This window comes from Poeciliopsis prolifica, unplaced genomic scaffold (assembly GCF_027474105.1).
Source record: "Poeciliopsis prolifica strain line A6 unplaced genomic scaffold, Auburn_PproV2 SCAFFOLD059, whole genome shotgun sequence".
NCBI classification, from domain to species: domain Eukaryota; kingdom Metazoa; phylum Chordata; class Actinopteri; order Cyprinodontiformes; family Poeciliidae; genus Poeciliopsis; species Poeciliopsis prolifica.
Genome location: NW_026562434.1, coordinates 2,312,447 through 2,319,821, shown reverse-complemented (window position 1 = coordinate 2,319,821; position 7,375 = coordinate 2,312,447). Strand labels below are relative to the sequence as shown.

The following is a 7,375-nucleotide window of genomic DNA, read 5'->3' as shown; positions in this document are numbered from 1 at the left end:
TAAACAAGAAATTAATGTGTTTCAAAGGTCATTCTTTACTTTTCCTAAACAATAATAAATATCATTTACATGCCTAATGTTGTTGAAAGGATGAGCTTGACGATAACAATGTTTGGATAAAAAAGAATCAAATATAGGTAAGGAACTATATTAACACTTTAATCTCTTTACAGTGTGAGCAGGAAAAGACTGAAGTGATGTCACTTCCAGGATGCTGAGGAAATTGGACCGAGCCATTATTTATAAATAAAGGAGGGATTGGTTTGCTGTTACAGGGTTAAACAAAACTGGAGGGACATGATTAAAAAGTGCTATTATTTAAATAATTTATGTATTTTTCCTCATATTTCTTTTATTTACATTAAAGTATACCTAAAATGTTTAAAATGGTACAAATAACTTGCAATTACTGGCTTTTTTTATTTGTTTTATATTCAGTGAAAACGTAACATTGGTCAGTGGAGACATGTTCACTTGGCTGACCTCTACGCTTCAACAACCATCAAATCTTTCAAAATGTAACTTTTAAAATATATTTGCATTTTATATGACCAAGACACGGATATTTCCATTACTTGATTTTTGTCAAAAAATGTGGGTTTATCTAAATATGAAAATATTTGAGACACAAAATGCACTGAATTCAGAGAATGACCCAATTGCTTATGAATGGTGTCAGTTAGAGATGATCTGGTTCTGAAAAATATCCCCATGAGATATTATTTAGCTTAACTGTAAAAATGGTGAATAATCCACCATGTTGGATGATGTTTGAACCACAGAGATGAAACTGGAATCATAAAATTAATTCATAAAAGCCTTTTTCTTTCAGCATTACTCTGGAAAATAAATTAGATTTAGAGAACAATCCAAATACCAATTTATAAATTAAACTAATTTCTGCCCTTTTGTGTTTGTGTGTTAAATTAATATTGGATGGCAAAAATAACATATATAAACTGAAGTTACAGCAGTTAGAAACATCTCACCTCTCTGATGGTGGAGATCCAGGAGATTTAAAGTCAATGATGTCATCCTTTGACTTGTTGCTCTTAAAGGAGACACAGCTGGGTTCTGGTTCTGGTTCTGGTTCTGGTTTGAGTCTCTGATGGATCCTGACAGAAACATGATGATTAAAACTTAATCAGCAAAGAGGAGCAGCAGCAGCTTCATCACCACGTCTGTTCTGGCCTGATATAGTGAACGCTGTGTGAAAAGGGCTGTGGACAGTTAGAGATGGTGACCTCACCTCTGACCTTTGCTCTGGCTCTCATCTTCCCCACACAGAGTGGTTTTAGAGGGAGGGACTCCCTCCTCTCTGTCCTCACACTGATCCATGCTGCTGAATCCACATCAGCTCACACACTTTCTAGCTTCACCTGCAGAGGAAACACACATCATTCATCTGCACATCAACTCTGATCCTTTACATCATTAGTGCTGGAAAAAGATCAGCTGCTCCTCCTCTGATTGGCTCTTCTTCTCTGCTTCATATCAGTGTCAGGTGAATGCAGTCAGACAGCAGAGAGGCAGAGGAAGCTGCCATCAGCTGCTGCACTTCTACTATCAGTCCACTAGATGGAGACATGGAGCAACATTTACATTCACTGATTCAACCTGAACAGGAAGGATTTTAGTTCATTAAATTCTACAAGTGGATCATCTGCTCCATCAAATATTAACTATTTAATAATTCGACGAAATTTAACATATTTCAAAAGTACTGTTTTATAATAAATGATAATAATAATAATATACATTAACATTTTAGATTTAACAAGACGCTGTTGTTTCTGAGTTTAACTGTAGAGACTGGAGTTCATTACCAGGAAATAAAAACATGAATCAGTTCGGAGAAGAAATAGTGAAACATCAGCTGTTCATCGTGTTGATTGGTTCCACTTCATCAGTAAAATAATAATCCTTCAATAATCCTGTAGATTAGCCTTCAAACATCAATATTAAAGTTTCATATGAAATCAGAAGTGAAACTTTCCTCCAAACGTCAGAGATTAGAAACAATCAGGAAAAGTTAAAGTGATTTTAAAAATTCAAGAAATAAACAAATTAAACTTACAACTTGTTCAAACCATCCAAGGAGTTAAAGAAGAAAATTTAAACAACAGCCTGACACCAAACTAACGGTCTGGCACCTCATGCAACAAGTGAATTCAAACCGAAAGTAAATGTGACGGATGTTGCGTAAATGATGAGTCCAGTTTTTCCCAGTTCAGAGCAACAGAAGCAGGAAGTAGAAGCTCTGCGGTGAAATCAGAGGCAGGTTGATAAATCATCATGAGGGAGGAGAGAAGTGCTGATAAAAATGAGGGTGTACTTATTTTTTATCAGTAATGAAGTACATTTCATTACTGATAAAAATGAAATGTACTTCAGTAATTGAAAATCTGTTATTAAACAATTCTTCAAGCTGTATGTCTTTTTTCCCAGTCAACAATGTTTCCTTAGACAAAGAAGGAACTATCTAGGATTTCTATCTGTCAGAATTAAAGCAATAACAATCTTTGTCCTTACAGAGTTTTGTTGGAGGCTTAAACCACTGGCAGCAGATTCTCGCCTTCACCGGTAGGAGGCGGAAGTGCTGCTTGAAGTCGCTGCTGAATTTAAGGAGAAGAAGAAGAAGCAGCAGCTTTATCATCAGACTGAGCTGGAGAGTCGAGAAGTCTCCTGCTTTCTTCCTCCGAGGTCAGTTTATCTGTTTTTCATGCATTCATGTCGGATTTTATCTCTATTTTTAATTTTCTTACAGTTGTACAAAGTTATCGGTAACTTTATCTCGTTTCCGGGCTCAGTTTGGAGGTATTTTATTAGCTAAAATGCTAATGTGTGGACAGAGATTTGACCTACTTTAAACGGTGAAGGAAAGTTTATTTTATGTCAACAAACGCTTATTATTGTACTAAAGTGGCTGTTTTTTAAATTTTACTGTTTTATTAAGCTCCCATATAAGGTCGCGTCGTGTTTATGGGAATCCTGAGTTTAGAGTAAAACACTTTTTATTGCTTTTTGTTCGATATTTAACTATTATCTCTGTGTAATTAGGATGCTTTTATCTACTAGAGATAGGTCAAAGTTCATCTCACTAACCTAAAACCTTTAACTAGTTTTATGAAGAAATTATCCTAAACCTACATCCGGTGTGTTATAACAATATTTCGCAATATTCCTCCTTTTTAAATGCAGCATTTTTGTTTGTGTCTCTTCAATAATTTTGTTTTTTCTTTAAGCATCATTTGACAAAACTATATTATAATGTATAATAATTTAATAACAATCAAGGTTTTCTATAAAATCAACATATTTGTTAGGTTATTATTAAAAGAACATTTTAGAGCTGATGTGACCTCAGGATTATTATTCTTTCTCGTTCCTCCGTTTCATCCTGGTTCTTTCATGCATGCTTGCCCAGTTTTCCCAGTGAGTGGGCAGCAAAAACTCACTTCCACTCACTTCCTGCTTGAAGCTCGGCTGATCCAGCTTTGCATTATGGGTAGAAAAGTGGATCTAAATGCAGTTTTTATCCTGCCCTGGTTTGATCTTGGTATTCTTCTTCTTCTGTTTAGTTTGCTGGTAGTTTTGACGATGCAGACGCCGGCCCAGTTGGTCCTCCACAGCGGGTATTTCCACCCGACGCTGCGCTACTGGCAGAGCTGCGCCGCTGACCTCAGACCGGACAACCTCATCTACCCCATCTTCATCACGTCGGTGGAGCTGCTCCTCGTTTTCTGAAACAAACCGGGTTGATCCTGCTGTTTGGAAGAGTTTGACGTTCAGTTTGTTCCGTTTGCTTGTCCTGCAGAGACAGTCCGGACGCGGTGGAGCCGATCGGGAGCCTGCCGGGTCAGGCCAGGTGAGTCTCACCTGGGAGTTCGGCCCCAGAGGAAAGCCAGGGGCCGAACTGTCGAGGGCCGACGTGGGTGTTGTCGTCAGATAAACGCTGCTGGGAGGGAAGAGTGAGAATCTGGACTGAGATAAGCAGAGAGGCGGTTAGACGGCCGACCAGCTGATCTCAGATCAGTTAGGAGGAAACTCAGAGGTTGAAACCTGTTTTATTTCAAACGGAGGCCGTTCTCTACAGTAATGGGTTTATTTTTCATTCAGCTTTGTTCAGAAATGTTTTAAATAAATTTTATTAATTCACTGAGATTTATTTTTTAGCTTATTCAGCTATTTTTTAATATTATATACATTAAATTTTTAATTATTTTTGTAGCTTTTTAAATTATATTTCTCATAAACTTTTTACTTATTTCATTTGTTTTATTTTTGACTAAGAAAAATAAAATGTTTTATTTTTTTTATGTATTCATTAATTGTATTTAGTATGTCATGCAGTCTTAGTTTCATAAATTTAGATTTATTTGTTTATTTAAAAATCTTTAGTTTATTTATTAATGATTGATTTATTAATTTTACTTAATCTTTAAAACTTGTTTTTAAATTTATCAAAATATTTTAGTAATTCATTTCATATTTTATACATTTATTTTTTAGTGTTTTTATTATTATTTTGCGTTTTAGTAAGTAATCAATAATACATATAATACATATATATGTATAAACAATTTTAATTTATTAGTATTTTTTGTTGTTTAGTTCTGTGTAATATTTAAAATCTCATTTTTATTTAAAATTTTTAATGTTTTTTAAATTATTTTATTAATTTCTTTATCTTTTAATTATAATATTTTAAGTTATATTTTTTATGTGAAGTTATTTTAAAAAGTTTTGAGAATTTCACATTTCATAGTTTTATTATATTCAATGTGTTTCTTTAATTTAGCCCTTAGTATTTGCTAACTGTATTTATGACCTCAGTAATGACAGAAACGTTTTGTTCTGCAGGGTTTGGGGTGAATAAAGTGGAGGAATTGCTGCAGCCGCTTGTCAGAAACGGTTTGAAGTGCGTCCTCATTTTTGCGTCCCGGCAAAAGTAGCAAAGGTCAGTCAAAGTAAATATGAAAAACCCATTAATATGTGAATCAGCGACGTCTGCATCATCCCAGTCTGGTTCCGTGTTCTGGTTCCTCCAGGATGAACGCGGTTCTGGCGCCGACTCGGACGACACGCCCGCCATTCTGGCCATTAAAAAGATCCGCAGTTTGTTCCCGGAGCTGCTGGTGGCGTGTGACGTCTGTCTGTGTCCCTACACCTCCCACGGACACTGCGTCAGCGTCCACTTCCTGTTGCGTCCTTACAGACGATCTGCTTCCTGTCTGACTTCTTCCTTCTTCTTCTCAGGCATCCTGAACGAGGACGGCTCCCTGAACAACGACGCCAGCTGCCTGCGGCTCGCCGAAGTCGCTCTTTCTTACGCTCAGGCCGGTAAAGAGAACCTCCGACCCAACATGTCTGAACCGAACCTGAAGCGAAGTCGTTTTAACCGGAGCTGAACTTCCTGTGCAGGCTGCCACATCATCGCTCCGTCGGACATGATGGACGGACGGATCGGAGCCATCAAACAGTCTCTGCTGTCCAACGGTTTGGGGAACAAGGTGAAGCTCTGCAGCAGGAACATTTCTTAGAAACACAACATCAGTTTGTTTGACTCCATGTTTTCTGTGTTTGCAGGTCACAGTGCTGAGCTACAGCGCAAAGTTTGCTTCCTGTTACTACGGTCCGTTCAGGTGAATTCAGCATCAGAACCAATTAACTTTTGTTTTCCATTTTTGTTTTTCTTCTCATTTTAAAAACATTTTTTTCTTATTTTAAAAAGAGAAAACAAGACATGGATTTATTTTCTCTTCTTTTCCTGTTTTGTTTTCGTTTTTCTTTTGTATTTTATTCTTTTTTCCATTTTACTTTTTTCTTCTGTATGGCTTTTTTTGTCTTTTATTTTTTCTATTTTGAAGAAAAAAGAAATAAAAACATGGAGTTCTTTTCTATTCTAGTTTCTTTCTCTTTTCCTTCCATATTTTTCTCTGTATTTATCCAGCTAATCGTTCTTTCCCGGCGTTTCTAATTCTGCCTCTTGTTTTGCGTTCTGTAGGGACGCGGCCCAGTCAAAGCCCGCGTTTGGAGACCGGCGCTGCTACCAGCTTCCAGCCGGCGCCAGAGGCCTGGCGCTGCGAGCCGTGTGGGTTTTCCTGTCCGGTTCTGTCTGAACACAGCCGTGAGGCTGACCTCTGGTTGACCTCTGGCTTTGTGCTCATCAGGAGCGAGACGTGAGGGAAGGAGCCGACATGCTGATGGTGAAACCGGGCCTGCCGTACCTGGACATCATGAGGGAGGTGAAGGACAAGGTGAGCAGACGAGCTTTTCAACATTTTTGCGTATTATTTTTTTATGTATTCAGCCATTAATCCCTCCATCTGTTTATCTACACATCTATTTATCAAGTCACCTGTTCATCCACATTTATCATCTGTTTTCATTATTACTGTCTTTATTTTCTGACATGTTTTTCTGGGTCCTTCCTGCAGTTCCCCTACCATCCTCTGGCGGTGTATAACGTGTCGGGGAGTTCGCCATGCTGTGGCACGGAGCGAAGGCCGAGCGTTCGACCTGCGGGCCGCTGTGATGGAGGCCATGACGCGTTCCGCAGGGCAGGTGAGGTGGAAGAACCCGTCTGTTGACAAACTGAGGGTTTCATTTAGAGGATCTGGTTGAAATAAAACAGTCAGTGGTTTATAGAACCACCAGTCAGGTAAACTGGCAGCCTTTGGGTTTCTACCAACTCTATAGACTGAAAACTCTACAATCCTTAAGGTCCTAGATTTGTCTCCTAAGGTTCTTTGGTTTTTGAGTTCATCTGCTGGTTTCACCTGCAGGCGCTGACATCATCATCACCTACTTCACACCTGAGCTGCTCACCTGGCTGAAGTAAGTAAGGGAGTCGCTCTGACTGAGGGAAACGTCGTAAAACTGGAACCAACTCCTTCCTGGACCGTCTGATCTCCAGACTGGGCTGCAGTTCTGCTTCATGGCCCGGAAACTAGTTTCTGTTTTTCAGCTGCTGAAGCCATGATGTACTGAGAATGTAGAAACATATTTTAGTTTTTTAGCCTGGCGTGTCGCCGCTGCTTTAAACTAGATCATGAATCAGATAATTATGACATGTTTATGTAGAGAAAATAAATTAATTCTTACAGCTGATTTTTATTAATTATGTTCTTTATCTGTTATAAAGAATAAAATATCAAACTAATGTAATGTTTAATCAAGTTTTTATGGAAACTGATCCCTTTTTTAAAAATAAATTTTTCTGATATTTCTATTATTTCACTGGAAGATTTTTAAATTCCTTACATTGTAAATCGGATTTATACAACGGCATATTACAGCCATTGCAGAGAGAAAGAGAAACAGGTTTTATTTCAAAAATCTCAAATTGAAAAGTTGAAAATGTGCTTAAAAC

At 37.8% G+C, this 7,375-nt stretch overlaps 1 pseudogene; it reads left to right on the top strand.

Moving 5' to 3' along the window:
- The first annotated feature begins 2,635 nt into the window (after nt 1-2,635).
- On the top strand, nt 2,636-6,844 carry LOC129379609 (delta-aminolevulinic acid dehydratase-like; annotated as a pseudogene).
- The last annotated feature ends 531 nt before the right edge of the window (nt 6,845-7,375 follow it).